General features: G+C 32.8%; 1 protein-coding gene and 1 long non-coding RNA gene across 9 annotated transcripts in view; one reads left to right on the top strand and one right to left on the bottom strand.

The window, feature by feature from the left end:
* ELP4 (elongator acetyltransferase complex subunit 4) overlaps positions 1-17,155 on the top strand; it is a 252,778-nt gene that overhangs the window by 130,470 nt on the left and 105,153 nt on the right. The gene's annotated exons all lie outside the window — the stretch shown is intronic.
* Positions 1-17,155, bottom strand: part of LOC134736989 (uncharacterized) — a 190,979-nt gene that overhangs the window by 84,660 nt on the left and 89,164 nt on the right. The window lies entirely within an intron of this gene.

The following is a 17,155-nucleotide window of genomic DNA, read 5'->3' as shown; positions in this document are numbered from 1 at the left end:
ATATCATTATATTATCATTCTCATATTTATGCTTTTATTCTCAAGTAATATCAGCATATAATAGCATTACATAAGGTTTCACAGAATCATCAGAAGTTGGTTTAATACTTACTACACTTTATATATTTCACATGCCATAGTTAACCTATCAAAAGTGCATACCACCTTAAGGAGAACACAGTTTTGAGAATCTGTCTAATCCTATTTCTTCCCACTTTGGAATCTTAATTAGAAGAGATAAGAAAAAAAAAAACATCATTTAACTAAATTATTGTCTTGAATCTGTAGCAAAAGGTATAATCCGCAATTGGGCCAATTAGTGAACCCCATAGTTAGCTATGCTGCAGCAAACAATTTGATTAGATCTGACACCATCCTAGTTCCCACTGTTGTTTTGCCAGGTATGATGGTCAGACTTCAAAGAGCTTGAGGCATCAGCAGGGCAAGGTTTGGAGGCCAGCTTAGGTCCGGTTGTTAATCTCTCTGCTAAAACCACAGCAGCTCTCACACAAAACAAGCTTACACGACACAATCATGCGGTATTAAAGTTAGGGTTGAGTCATGCCAATTTCCCTTTGATTTTTTGATGATTGACCAAAGATGGCTACATGACTAGACACATGCTAAAAGTATCCTGATTAGGTAAGTTCCCAAAATATTTGAAGTATTTTTTAACTTCCTATATAAATGTTGTGAAAGCTTATTCCCTTTGATCAAACCTTCCAAAGTAATAGTACTGTACTGGGGAAAAATGAGCATTTCTTACTGGCAGCCTGAATATCAAACTTTTCACTTACCACTTTATATAAATTTGTCTTTATATGAGTAATTCCTTAAAGAGAATATATAAGGAAATTGTTTCTAAGTGGTAAGCTTTTGAAAAATCTATTAAGCACTTTGAAAGAAAAAACATTTTTCCCTGAGTCATTTATGTTCACTGACAGTTTTTCTGAAATTTCTTTATAATTGTTTTCCACTTAAATGTTGAGTAAAGTGCCCTTCCAAGATGTGGTTGCATAAGTGTTCTTTTCTCTACATTCTGATTTGTTGAAATATTGCAGTAATAGTGACATGTTTCCATTCTGAGAAAAGCCTAAGGCTGCTTTAGCATTATTCCAAATGATTGAAACTGCCATCTTGCTGACTTTCCCTTAGGCAGTGTAAGGCCTGTTTGCTTTTGTGTTCATTTCACATGCTTCCTGTTAGTTTGGCTGGCAGAACATCATTGCTTTATTTGGCAAGGAAGAGTAGATGCATATTTGGCTATTATATGTCTTAAAGTTTCTGTATGGTCATCAACATGTAGGATATAAAACTTATAATTAGTTATATCAAATGAATCATCTTTCTTTGAGAAATATTATTAAAATATGACACCTTGACCATAATTTTTATATAAAAATCTTCATTTTATAAATTGAACTTAGGGTCTAATATTTTACATTGCACTATTTATTCATAACTACGTTACTCAGGAAATTTAAGAAAAGTTGCACGAAGCAAAGTCAGATATTTAGAATCTTACTAACAGTCTCTCATAAAGATACCATGGTTACCTGTAATGCAGTTATCTCAATTTTTAGACCAGGAGGATACAGCCTCAGCATTGTCTAAATATGCAAAGGGGAAAAGGTCTCTTCTCCCTTCTTCCTAAGTTTTGCAGACATAAACATTTATATATGTGTTTTATGGTTTGGCTCCAAGAAAATTATATTGCAGTACTTCGAAGATTTTCTTCAAGCCTTTGTAGAACTGCTGTAGCAGAATTAGTCCAGTTTACGTGATACTCTCTGAAACACTTCTTTTTGTAATGTGTCATTTATGGTGTCTAAGGAAGATAGAAAAAAAGAAAACAGAAAATGATGACAAATCACAGCTATTTCATTTCCTCACTTAAATATATTTTTAAAGTTCCTAGAAAGTAAGAAGATACACTTTACTAGTATATCCTCCAAGGTGCCTGTAATACAAATGCTTAGTAAATATGGTATCCTTAAGCTTGTGATGTAGGTAGTTTTGCAGATACTTTTGTACCTAAAACATTTCAAGTTTAGTCCTGCCTCAGTGCCTTTGCACAGCAAATGTTCAGAATCCTCATCCCTCTGATCTTTTCAAGGCCTTTTCATGTCATTTGGATTGTAAATTAACTATCTCAGCCTCCTCCTTAGAGAAGTCTGACTGGCCTGTCTGAAGTGTTCACTGTTACTCGCCCTCATGTACTGTTCGAATTCTCAGTGTAATGTATTTTATAGTTGTTCATCAGTTTATTTGTTTATTTTCCCAACCTCACCACTAAAATGTAAGCTCCACAGGAGTAAGGACATAGTATGTCTTATTTGCAGCTAAATCCTGAGTATGTGTAATAGGTGCTCCATAAATATTTGTTAAATTGTGAAACTACAGTTTTTAAAGTAACTCATGCCTACTGTAAGTTGCTTTAAAAACATGTATTTGGTATCTAATTTTTTCTAGGTATTGTGTTGGGTGCTTTTTGTATACATTATTATATTTAATTTTAATCCTCACAGGAGCCCTTGCATACATACTATTTCACATATTTAATAAAAAGAAATATACAGGAGTTATATAACCTTCCTTCCCAAAGTCACACATCTGTGGTTAGAGCCAGGATTAAATTCAGATCTTCTGAAGTCATATGCAGAATAACACTGGAAAGCTAACATGTTCACAAACTCTGTTAATTATTATTAATTTTAAAAAATAAGTTTTATTACGTATTTAACAGAGGGCTAGGACTACTGCAAGTGCTTAAAGGCATTATTTCACAGACCTTACAGCTACCCATATAACATTATTATCTTCGTTTTACAAATGAGGAAACTTACGGTTTGGAGAGATCAAGCAACTTAACTTATCCAGAGTCACAGAACTGATAACTGGCAGAAATGACACTTAAATTGAAGCCCGTTTTATTCTAACGCCTGTGCTCTTAACCACCAACTATCTGCCATGCCCTAAGCTGTACTGCTATCTTGTCTTCATTACATAAGCCAGAAAGCCTCTGTCCTGAGGCATTCTTCAATAAAAAATGTTTTTTTAAATCTCAGAAAATGTGTTAATGTGATATATATATATACACATTTAACATTCATACTAAAAATTCTTCTGTTCCCTAGCATGCATTTCTACTTTTTGTAAAATACATTATAAAATTATGATTGGATTAATCACAGCTTCTCCCTTATATAACATGATGTTATTATATATATATATTCATATGTATGTGTGAATACATTAGAGTGGTGATATTCTAATTTTTACTTATTTCTAGTAATATGGTAGGTTTTTATGGAAAAATTAATTTGCAAAAAGAAAAAGTTATTCTCTAAAATACTATTTACTATTACAGGATTTCTAAATCCAAAAGAAAGTGAGAAAGTATTGTATACAAAGAAACGTAGTTTTCCCTATCAACTATTTTGATACAGTCTTAAAGTGTGCCAAACTTAATTACAATATATTATTATTGTACTCACTTAAGTTCTATGTTCAGGTACTTTTACCAATATTAATTTGCTTATAGCTAATCAACCTGTTTTTATATTTTAAATTTTTCTAAGGTATTTTACATATGTTATTTTTGGAACATCAAAAATTATCCTGTGAGATAAGGTATATACAACTTTTAATAAGGGTCTACTGAATTCATTTTTCAAACTTCTAATTTTTTCCTCCTCTTTTATAATAACTGGTTCTAATGAAGGTTTGATTCTTTCATATTAAAAGCTATTTTTCTCTTTTGCAAAAAGCTTGATTTGCTGGAAGTTCTTTAAATACCATCTTTAAGCAAAATTAAGCAACAATTATTATGATTGTAAAATATTTTCCTATTTTATTGATGAATATTATGAAAAAGTTTTCTGCATTTTAGTAATATGAAGAAATTATGTTCCTCATTAAGAAAATATGATAAATATAAATTATTAGTTTTTAAAAGGTAGAATTGTGGACCATAATAAATAATTAAGAGAAAGTAGAATGTAATGGGAATATCTTTAACCCAAAAACTGGTAAAGCGGTTCTCTTACTTAAGTAGAAATAAAAAATTTGGCAAATTTATTACTGTCATCACTCCAAGTCACAGCAGACATTTTATAGAGTAGCCAGTTTAGGTTCTTTGTATCTGGTATCGTGAAATTCACTGAACTGTTTTGTCAGGTGCTGTCAAGTCAACCCACCATTGTTGCAGAGAATCAAACTAAATCATTTTGGCATGAGCCTTCCAGAAATAAGATACCCAAGATGAAGGGTTTAATGAAATTGAGTATTTGGCTTCAATTTTTTGTCAGAATGTCAAATATATATTGCACTCATTCAAAAATTTCCAAGTAAATCAGTTGAAATACCTGACCCTATGCTTTATTGAAAACTTGTTTCAAATATTATTGCCCAATATAAATGATATTTGGAATGTATTTGGGTGTTGTTTAAGGTATAGGATTCTTCATTGAACATTTCAAATAATAAAACTTGAAAGTATATAGTCATTTAATAAAAAGAGAGAAGTATATTTTACTGCAATTCAAGTTTTCCATTATAGGCTCAGTGCAGTGACTCACACCTGTAATCTCAGCACTTTGGGAGGCTGAGGCAGACGGATCACTTGAGGTCAGGAGTTCGAGACCAGCCTAGCCAACCAAAATAGTGAAACCCCATCTCTACTAAAAATGTAAAAATTAGCTGGTCGTGGTGGCAGGTGCCTGTAATCCCAGCTACTTGGGAGGCTGAGGCAGGAGAATTGCTTAAACCCAGGAGGTGGAGGTTGCAGTGAGCCAAGATCGTGCCATTGCACTCCAGCCTGGGCAACAGGGCAAGACTCCATCTCAGAAAAATATATATCAATTTTAATTGAACTATCTTTGTTTCCAAAGGCTATTAAAAGCAAAGTTGTATTTAATTACATTTCTTGTCTTTAATTAATGAAATGTTTATTAATTTTCTAAATAATTATATGAATGAAAAAAGCTTATCTTTCTGATCAATAGTTATTTAAAAGGCATTATTATAGTGTAGACTTAAATGCCTCAAACTTTTCACTTACATATTTTGATACAGGGGCTTTTTTGTTGATATTTCTGCCAGATCCGTAAGAAATATTTTCCCAACTTGTACTGTAGCTATGGTTGTAGCATTGAAAAAGATTGTAACAAAAAGCTTCTTGGTGCAATTAAAGGTCACTCGTACATATTGTCATAGGCTACTCATTTACAAGATCTTTGTGAAGGGTCAGTGCTGTAGCATGAAATGGATTGCCCTTGTTGATCCTGTAAATAAATGGGTCAACTTATCTTGTAGTCAGTAGGCAAAGAAAAGGCTAGCACAAAGTAGCTTATCAATATTTTTACAAACAAATTGCTAAAATGTTGACCAAAACCAAATGCAGTAGGACTATATACTTGACATAAATAATAATAGAAAATTATTAAAATACATAGTTACAGCTTTTAAGGGAAAATTGCTTACACATGTATATACACGTATGTACTTGTTTTTTTTCAACATATGAACCATATTTAAGTGTAGCAAAATGCAACACAGTGGTAGTGTTCAATTGTCCTTTACCATAAAACTAGCATGTTTCAAAGTAGTTGGGATTTATACAGTCTATCTTTTCTGCATTGAGATTCAAAATTTGTCATGCATAAGTATGAAAAAGGAATCCAACTAGATAGTGATTTATTTTAATTATATTTCATAGCCTTTTCAATAAGTCTTAGAAAAAAATGGTGGTCCAGATAAAGTATTAGTAATGATCTGTTCTGAATGAATTAATAATGATCTGTACTAAATACAAAGAAAGTATTTTCTTTTAACAATTTTAATACACGTAGATTTTACATGTTATGTATGTATATTTGTGAGATACAAGTCATTTTTTAATCTCAAAGAAATTTTAAAAAGATAATGAGATATATTTGTTCAACACTTTCTAGATTCTTCCCTCTGTACTTGCATATTCAGACACAGCAACCATACACACACACCCCCTTAATATTTTTTATTGCTGTGTACTATCAAAAAAATGAAATTTCTAGTCAATGTCAAACAATACCTTCTAGGATTAACAAAAGTAATTTAACAATGGGTTTGAATCAAGAAGCAAAGAATGATAAATTCACCTTTAAAAACCTGTAGGACTGATTGGTCTATAAAAATGCTAAGGCCAAAAGCCAATCATGAAGTAAGTAGCCAAGAAGAGCACTATTTTAAGTAATCTTCTCTGCTTTTTATTTAGCCCTTGAATATCCATTCTGCACTGTTTTGTTTGTTTTGTTTTGCCATACTTTAGTACACGGAAAACATCATGCATTTCTTTTATAAAGTATCAAACTTTGGGAAAATGTTGTTCTTTTAGAGCATAGGTGTTATGAATGTAGGTATTTTTATTCATCATTGTATCTCCCTTTCCTGGTTCATTGCCTGATCATATAAGTGCTTGTCAAATATTGCATGAATGGATAAATGAATGAATGTCTTCTTGATATTGCTCAAAACATATAAGAGGGTGTGACCATTAAAAAACTCATTTCAGATTATACGGAATAGTTTGATAGTGTGAATACAGTTTTCTTTAGATGCTTAATATACTTCTAAGGTTTTACGTAAGTAAAACAACCTTCAAAAAATATCAGCTAATAATATAATGAGCTGTTATTGTTGAAAACAGTTCATGAGACTTTTTTTGAGTTACAGATGAAATAATTATGTAAAATGGAATTTTAACACATTTTGGATATTCTACAATTTTATTTAAATACACATTATCAGTAAAGTAACGATATCACTTCCATAACAGAATCTAGGACTAATCCTTATTGACGAATCATCCCATTGACCTCTTTATTATACGCTTGAAGCTGACAAATTCCAATCTGGTTCTTCAGTTTGGCTTCTTCAGAATTTCCTCCTGAGAAACCATTCTGATCCAAACAAATTTAAATTAAGGACAATTATATGTAGGAGAAAAGCTTTACAGTGTGTGATTTATAACTGAATGCATTTCATTAAGATATGTTATTGACTTAATGTATAATTCAGTCAAAAACAAAAAAAAAGTACATGTAAAGATATTTTGGAAATGTGATCTAGTCTTAACAGTACTATAAACATGAGCAATTTCTTTAGCATTCAATTATTATAACATCCAATCATTTTACGGGAAATGTTCTTAAGCTTTTGTCCACATAAAAGTGGGTAAGTAAAGGGCAATATTAAAGCAACTATGCCCCTGTTGCAATAGAACATGTGATTAGCAAACTATGGCCCATAGGCCAAATCCAGCTCCGTGTTGTTGTTGTTGTTGTTGTTTTAATACATTTTATTGTAACAGCCATTGCTATCATTTTGTCTATGGCTGTTTTCATAGTGCATCACTAAGTTGCGATCTTACGGCCTGCGGAGCCAAAAATATTTTGTCTCATCATTTACAAAGAAAATTTTCTATAAAAAAGAACCCCTACTCTAAAGAGCCGCATACTTTAAAGAAAATTTACTGAGAGAATTGTCAGTTTGGTGATAATGATTTATACTCTTAAAATTAAGCTTTATTTGAAAAATAACACATACAATCATTTGCTGTGTAATTTGCACTTGTAGAATTTATGCAATGTCTTTGACAAAATACCTAGATTTTTCAAACAGTCTGCATTAATGTCGCTGAGAAAATACCTAGATTTCATAAAAGGTTAAAATTGGAAGGGAGCTTAAAGTGCTTCAAAGCCAGCTTCTCATTGTGTGCACATATTTTCTCATCCAGCCTCTCTGTAATCATGTGAAACTCACTTTCTTAGAGGCACCTCATTTCAGTCTCTACCAGATTCTTTCAAATGCTAAAGCAACCTCTTAACCATTAATACTAATTCAGCTTTCTGAAGCCACAGATAAATTGCTATTTTCTATACAATGTTACTGGATTGATAATAAATACCTAATATATGAGAAATAATCATAATGTATAAATATATATTAGTTTTCGTTAGATTTATATTTCTTTTATAAAACTATAAATTTAATTAACCATTTTATGGTGTTTATTGTACATTTAACTTAGAACCTTAAGCACAACGTCTTTTAAAGAAACCTTTTTTAAAATAAAGCATTAACTAGAAATGTTAAAAGTTTTGAATTCTGAAATTAAAATGCTTTATGAATTGTAGCTTCATACAATTTAAATATTAAAATTCAGTGTTTTCATTTGTAGCATGTTTGAATACACAGATGACTTCAGATTATTAAGTTATAAAATCAACTTTAAATGTGATGTTGAGTTTTTTATTATAATCTACTTAAGATTTTTTTACTATACAGTAAATTAATCAAAATGTAACATTAAACTTTTGATAACTGAATATTGAGAGGCATAAGGATACATTTCTATATTGGGCATAAGGATATATTGATTTTATTAGCAGAAGTATATACAAAAAGTTTAACTGTTCATTAGCCACACTATCCAGTGTCTATAATTGATAGTCAAATTAAAACAGTAAGTTTAAGCAAGTGCTATGAAGTCTTGCTTGCTTGTATTCATTTTTTTAAATGTAGGAATTTCTTAGACAAGTAAACAAGATCTTACTGAACTTGAAAATGTGAATATATTATTAAAAGTAATGTTGGTCCTGGTAAGATTATTTTTAAGCTATAGGATGCTGTAGTTGGAATATTTTGGCATTTTGGTTAGGAAATTTAAACACGAGCACATTTTTACTTAATAATTGCTTTTATTTAAGCTAATGTAAGTTATTACATTTTAAAATAATTATATAAACACCAGTGTCCTTGCCATTTGAAAATTATTTTTAAATTATGTAAAACAAAACTTCTTTTCAAAGGTATTTACAATGTAGAATAGAAGATTGCATGAAATCACACAAAAAGAACTCAACGTAGTGTTTTCAGCCTAATAAAAATGTTGTAAAAATACTTGTAAGCTTGAAAATCACACTAGCTATTCTTGTTTCAAATTCTGTTTAATATATTGTTCTGTATGATTTTATAATAAACAGATTACTCCTTGAACAGGAATTAAGAATAAAGCTGCCAGGAAGGGGTTTTGTTGTCAGAGTAGTTCCCGCCTCATGTTTTGTAAGAGATTTCATGGTCCCATTGTAAAGAGTAGATGATTTAAAACGTGTTCCCAAGATAAACTTTCCCATTGTCATTAATGAGGATGGATAATACTGAGTGACAAGTGCATTAGGAATGACACAGAAAGAGCTGTTAGATTTGTCAGAGCGTATCACTTCAGGCATTGACACTTGAGGACATTCTTTTTGTGGATATTTGGTTGGGGGGGAGTCTGATTTAAAGATACCAAAGTTTGTGTTTGCTAATAGAATAATGTATTTTACAATTTATAAATATATATTTTTCAGTGTTTAGAAAATATTTGGAAAGTTACTTAGATTAGGTTCTTCCACATTTTAAGTTCATGCTTTTATTATAACCTGATTTCTTCCTGAGAAAGTCATCAAACTGTAAGACATTTGAATATTAAAATAGTCCCGTAAAACTAAATTCTTCTTCTAAAAAGTCTTATTTCTGGAAATATCCAGCTGAAGGAAAGATACTAAAAATTATCCAAATTTTTAAAAAACATTTTGCTATCTTACTCCTGTATCTAAAAGGGTACTCCTTACTATGCATCACCTTGAGAATAAAGGTTTTGAAATAAGAAAATACATGTAATTTTATTGTCTCTTTGAAAATACATTACAGAAACATGTTTTAAATATTAATCAATGAGCAATTAATAATGTATGACTTTTCTGGTATTTAAAGTATTTCCAAACTGTAGTATGCATCTCAATTTCGATTTTGAACATGCAGTTGGTCACTTTTTCGCCTTGACTCATCTTTCGTGCTGCCAACCAAATTTTGTCTCTGTATACCTTTTTGACACTAATAATGACTGAGTCTCTGTTCATTTGAGTTCAAGATTTCCCAAGCGGCAGTTTGGAGCTGGGATAAACTATCTATCGTGATTGCATACCACTAATCTGTCTCAACCAAACCACCCTATGACTGAAATTATACTTGACAGTTTACCTCTTCTTGATGAGCCTGAGGTGAACATAGCTACAGACCATCCCTGGGAGGACATGGCAACTACTCCATATGCTAGGGAGGATCCTTTTATTTGTGACACAAGACTTAAACTATGCCTGTAGCAGAAGGGAGGTCTCTCTCCCTGTCGCTCTCTCTCTCTAGTATTTTTAATTTTCGGTAGTATTCCTTCTGTACTATAAAGCTTTTTTCACACATATATGTTTGGTAAATACTTTCTACCATTACAAGTACTTCCTATAGGTTAGCTTCACCATGTGTTTAAAAACTATAAAGTCATTTTTCAAAGTATTTATGCTTTCTGAAGTATTATATTATTGGTATACCATAATCATCAAATATCAAAGATTCCTATTAGTATTTGACTCTTACCAGTTCTTGAAACATCTCAGTAAATTTTTATATTATAAAAATGTTTAATCCTCTCTCTTCCTTTTTTTTTTTTTTTTTTTTTTTTTGAGACAGAGTCTCATTCTGTGTCACCCAGGCTGGAGTACAGTGGTGCAATCATGGCTCACTGCAGCCTCAACCTCCTGGACTCAATTGATCCTCCCACCTCAGCCTCCCAAGTAGCTGGGACTACAGGCATGTGCCACCATGCCCAGCTAATTTTTCTATTTTTTGTAGAGACAGGGTTTCACCATGTTGCCCAGGCTGGTCTTGAACTCCTAGGCTCAAGTAGAGCACCTGCGTAGGCCTCTCAAAATGCTGAGATTGCAAGTGTGAACCAAGGTGCCCAGCCTAATTCTCTCACTTTAACATAAAATACTTTTCAAAATAAGTTTCAAATTCTTTTTTTTTTTTTTCTTGAGACAGAGTTTCACTCTGTCCCCCAGGCTGGAGTACAGTGACACAGTCTAGGTTCACTACAACCTCTGCCTCCTGGGTTCAAGCAATTCTCGTGCCTCAGCCTCCCGAGTAGCTGGGATTACAGGAGTGGGCTACCACACCCGACTAATTTTTGTGTTTTCAGTAGAGACAGGGTTTCACCGTGTTATACAGGCTGGCCTTAAACTCCTGACCTCAGGTGATCCTCCCATCTCAGCCTCGAAAAGTGTTGGGATTACAGGCATGAGCCACCACACCCAGCCTTCAGATTCTTTAAATATTTTTAAAAATAGATTTGAAGAGAATAATAAACTGAACACTACAGCGGAAAACATTTTAATTGTTTTGATAAAGATTCCTTTTGTAGGCTGGGTGCAGTGGCTCATGCCTGTAATCCCAGGTCTTTGGGAGGCCAAGGTGGGTGGATCATGAGGTCAGGAGATAGAGACGATTCTGGCCAACATGGTGAAACCCTGTCTCTACTGAAAATACAAAAATTAGCCGGGCGTGGTGGCATGTGCCTGTAGTCCCAGCTACTCAGGAGGCTGAGGCAGGAGAATCACTTGAACCCGGGAGGCAGAGATTGCAGTGAGCCGAGATCACGCCACTGCACTCCAGCCTGGACGACAAAGTGATATTCTGTGTCAAAAAATAAAAAAATAAAAATAAAAGATTCCTTATGTAGACTTAATTACCATTTTTACTATCACTGTGTAAAGTCTAGAGAAAAATGGCTACCTAAGAAAATGAACTTACTTACTATTTACTGCCTTTCATCTTTTTTGTGAAAATGGCTCTCTTTTGGAATTAGGAAATATCAACATTTTGAGATGACGTAAAAAGAGTGATTAAAAGACTTACTAATGCCCTGAAAAAAGAGAAATCTGAAGTAATTTTCAAAAATGTATTAATATGTGGAGGATTTAATAGTAAGGCTAGTTTTTACAACCAGCATGGAGGATCAAGTGAGCAACAGACAAATTGTAAAAGGAAAGATTGAGGTTATTTAAACAAAGACTTTTGGATATTAAAATGCTTTCTCATAGACCACATGTAGATAAGTTTATTATAAAATGCAATCTATTTTCATCTGTCCTGGATTGTTGAAAAGTGATCGTACCTGAAGATGTTTAGATGGCCTGAAAAGGTTGGCCCATAGAATCTGTTATATCATTGGAGCAAGCACTTAATAAGTTTATTTCACATTATCCATTACTTTTAATTAAAGTTTATTATTCCCTTGGAAAGATTCCTTTTAGTATAGGGAGTATTTTCTATAATCTTATGAAGCAGTAGTATAATCACTAATGCATTCTACACAAAGTTTTTCTAAAGCACCTAATGTCAAATAACCATCAACTTCATTTTGGAAGTTTATGGAAATTAATCTGACATCACAGAAGTGATTACTTACTATGATGAGTGAAACATTCTTATATTTTTGGATGTAACATTATTTTTAACAAACTTAATCTGCGTTAATTTTATTATTTTCTACATTATTTTTATTTTAACTAATAGTTACCAGTGAGCCATGTAAGATTTAGGTAACACCATCTAAAATAAGTATCCTGAAGAAAACTGTCAAAATGAAGTTTATATAATTCCACATTTTTAAAACTTCAGCTATAAAACTTCTACCGGTGAACTGCATAATATAATCTAGTGACATGTATTTCTGAATAAGAAGGAGTACTATGAAAGTAACTTAGTAAACTATTTATATATATTCTTTATGCCAAAAGCAGTTAAATGAAAATGTCTAACTTATACACTGACTTCTGCTACGCAGACTGGATTTTGTGCTAAAGTTTAACTTAGGCAATAAAATCTATGATCTATTCATCTTTTCATACTCCGTTACTCCTCCCATCTAATTATCTGATCATTAAGTCTACTTTTTTATTATAGGATGCATCTGCATCATTTCTAGAATAAAATTGCTCCCATTTTTCCCACAAGCATTTATTTTCTAATCAGAAGAATTCATATAACATTGCTTTATAGTAAATATTCAAAAAAGTTTAAATGGTAATTATTGAATAGAGATGATCCAAAACAGTAATTGCTTTATTTGGAAAGCAGAATTTGTTTTGAACTTAGAGAACAAGCAAATTAAAATGATGTTTTGTGTAATATTTAAATAATTATGCTTTTTGGTTTTCGTTTTAATATAAGTTTCTTTTCAACACTCTTCTTAATATACATATATGCCTAAGCATGGTATATGATGAATCTTATTTTTTTAAGTGACAAAAAATAATTGTCCTGAAAAATGCCTTAATACCATCACATAAGGCAAAATTATTGTATTCCTCAGACTACTTTTTTACTCTGCTCCTGTGACAGATTAACACTATTTTTAATAAAATGATTGGCAACACTCAAGTCATTTGTTTCATACATCACAAAGGAATAATTATTTTCCAGTAATGTGTTGTAATTCTTTTTTTTTTTTTTTTCCCCAAGAGACAAGGGCTGGCTGTGTTGCCCAGGCTGGACTCAAACTCCTGGGCTCAAGCAATCCTCCTGCCTCAGCCTCCTGAGTAGCTGAAATTATAGGTGTTCACCACCACACCTAGCTGTGATTCTTTTCTTTGCTTTAGATATCAGAATGAAATTTCCTTTGGTACCGTGTGTGTGTGTGTGTGTGTGTGTAAGAACCCTATAGAGAGAAAAATAAGAAATCTGTCAGATTTTTAATTTCCTGACCTAGGATGAAGCTGTTTCTTATTTTGATATAATATGTATACTGAGTCAGTTGAACTTACAAGGACTAATTATGTGAGGGTGAGATCAACCATAGATGTTTATTAACTCAGTAAATATTTATGAAGGTATTTTAGGTGAATTTTTAATTTAGTCCAATGCTTTTTATTAAAATACATGTCCTTTATATCTGGCCTCTGCCTGCCTTCCCAGCCTCACCTCGTCTCAAACTTCGACTTGCAGCTTTACTGTCACTTGCAGTCTCCTCAATGGCCCATGCTTCTGTCACTTCCATGTCTTTTATTTATTTTTATTTTATTTTATTTTTATTTTTATTTTGAGATGGAGTCTCGCTCTGTCACCAGGCTGGAGTGCAGTGGCGCGATCTCGGCTCACTGCAACCTCTGCCTCCCAGGTTCAAGGGATTCTCCCGCCTCAGCCTCCCGAGTAGCTGGGACTACCACACCCAGCTAATTTTTGTATCTTTAGTAGAGACAGGGTTTCACCATGTTAGCCAGAATGGTCTCGATCTCCTAACCTTGTCCGCCTGCCTCAGCCTCCCAAAGTGCTGGGATTACAGGCATGAGCCACCGCACCTGGCCCAAGTCTTTTATAAATGCCAAAAATGCTCTCCCCTTTTCTGCAATAGATCAATCTTGCTCTTCATGTAGTCTTCCACTTAGATGTCACTTCCTTTAAAATGATTTTTCTGATTCTTCAAGACTAGGTTAGATAGCCTACCTCTGTGCTCCCAGAGTAACTCATAAGTTATTGTAGCATCTACAACATTATTTTAATTTCCTGTTTCCTTGATGTCTGTCTTCACCATACCATAAACTAGTGGCAGAAACTGTCTTTTTCTTCCTCAGTGATTGACCCACAGCACCTTACACAGGATTTAGCACACAATAGATACATATTAAACATATGTGGAATGAGTGGAAAACTAATGTTTAACTCTGCTAAATACCTGACTGCATGTTTAATTAGCTCTCTATATGGGTCTAGGTTGTCTGTTTTATGGAGAAGGGTATTAGTAATCAGTCCTCCAAACCCAAACTAAACTGTTTAGATTTTCCCTAATTACCAAACTATATATTGTCCTTAAGGATTTATACTTTCTACTTGGGATATGCCTCCATATCAACCTGGAATTGTTTTTAAAAATACTTTAACATCTAACTCAGTCTTTCCTTCTTAGTGAAGATCTTGCTAGCTCCTTCTTCACACCACTCATCTTCCCTGCCAATATACTGACTTCCTTCTAAATCTTTGGCATATGTAAAACTCAACTTTTTAATGATGAGTTTGTTACTTGATGCATTAAAACCCTATCAAATAATTTGATTCAAATTTAAATGCATTTTTTAGCTAATCTATATTATCTCATCCTCTTGCCTTTATAGACATATGGTAGATATTCAGTATGGATACCTATCAGGATGACTAATTAAGGCCAAACCAACTGAGCATTTAAAATGTACGCTTCAAATGGAAGGGAGGTGCCAAGTTGATAACATCTTGATAACATTGGATAGTAATATCCCATGGGCTTACATATTCATTGTTCCTAGTCAATTGACATTTATATCTATTATCACTTGACTGAAACATGATTAATTATTTTATGATAATTTGAATCATTGTTTAAAATTCAGTTTGCGAAGTGTTGTGTCCCTGCCATCTTTTACCATTCCTTTAGAAGATTTGCAGCCACTCTGCTATCCTTCTAACTGTTTGTTTTCCAAATAAGAGACTCCTTCTTTCTGTAAGAGTAATAATTTTATGCTAGGGACATCAAAGATGAGGACAAAAATGTCACATTGTGATTCTGTCTCCATGACACTCCACAATAATACAAAGCGAAAATTTCAAGCAAAGGGAGCCTTTTGCTTTGACCACAGTGTCATGTTTCTCAGATTTTGTTCTCTAAATTGGGTATTAAAATAACCATTTTTATATTTTTTAGAAAAGTATAATTATATCTTAAAATTTTATTTATAAAATATTTTCCCCAAGTCATTCTTTTTCGTAAGGTTATTTTTTTCTAACCAAGAAATAGGAATTATAGTTCCTACTTTTTATTTACTGTTAGCTATTTTAGTTAGAGATTTATTGCCTTAATCTATATGTAATATAATGTGTTTATCACTTAGGAAACATAAAAAAAAATGGGTTAGTTATTTTGTATAATGCTATAATTACATCGTTCATCAGAATAATTATATAAAAGTAAACAGAGGTAAGGTAATACCTAATTTAGGATGGCTTTCAACTGTATAGTGCTTATAATTAAAGATTTCAGATAGAAACTAAAGGGCCTTAGTTTCCTTTCACATCACCCTAATTTTCAAAATAAAACCATAAAATAAATCATAAAATGGTTTCTTTGCTTACACATTTATACATTGAATCACAACTATCCACTTAGAAGTTTTTTGGACCAAAAAAAAATTGTTAAATTGTTAATGTGTCTTTACACTAAAGCACAAAACTTAAAAGATGAATTTTGTAGCTCATTTGACATGGCAAGCTTGAGAGCAAAAATGATTTAACTAGCCTAGTGCCGTTAGAAAGTATTTAAGGTTTGCCAAGGGAAGTATGTGATTATTTCATATTACTTAAACCATTGAAAGAAAATATCACACATTATCAGTCATTAAAAGTAAACATTATGCATTATACATAATATCAGAGATTTAAGACATGATAGATAAATAGCTTACTAAATTGAGACATAACTAAGATTTTATGTCTTTATAAACAAGGTATTTTTCCACTTTCCTACTTTTTTCCAGTTGGACTAAAAGGCATACAACAAAAACCTCACCTAGCCTAGCCTAGCATCTAATAGCCCTCACAGACACATATGAATATTTAGATGCAGACCACTAGACACAGATACCAAAACATGTATCCTCACAACAACCTTTCTAATGGCACATTGAGCTCCCTGGTGAGAAAAGACTGCAGCATCTCAAGGTAGAAAATGAGCAACAAGACTTATTTGCCAAGTGACGGTGAAAAGCACTTTTCATGCCTGACTCTGCTACGTACAGAATTCTGTGAACCTCTGAAGTAGCCATGTGACTTAAGGTTTAGCTGCTAGCAGCTAAAATAGGTCATCAAGCTCCAGGTCTGTTACAGTATTACAGTTCTCTCATTCCCATTAGGAACTTTGTTGTAAGCAGAAACTGGCTTTTGGCTGCTTAGTGTTCATTTTTGTTTTTCTGGGTGGAACTTAGAAGGTCAATGAGGGGGCTGGGGCAGCAAGGCTGATGACTAAACAGTCTGCTCTTCAACCCTGATATCTAATAGGGGTAGGAAAACCTCTGGATACCCCCCGTAAAGACACTCCCTGGCTTTTACCAGCTTACCATCTGGACCCAGTTTTGAGTGATTTATGACAATGGAGCCAGCATGACTGCACTCTATACTGAGTATTATTATTATATTATTCAATAAATGTCTTCTCTGTTGCAGAAGTTTGTAAGAACTGTTCAAATTGTTTTGTTTATTGAAGTTGTACGAT

This window comes from Symphalangus syndactylus, chromosome 6 (genome assembly GCF_028878055.3).
Source record: "Symphalangus syndactylus isolate Jambi chromosome 6, NHGRI_mSymSyn1-v2.1_pri, whole genome shotgun sequence".
In the NCBI taxonomy this organism is placed as follows: Eukaryota; Metazoa; Chordata; class Mammalia; order Primates; family Hylobatidae; genus Symphalangus; species Symphalangus syndactylus.
Note: the sequence above shows the minus strand (reverse complement) of the source record. Positions and strands in the feature narration are given on the sequence as shown.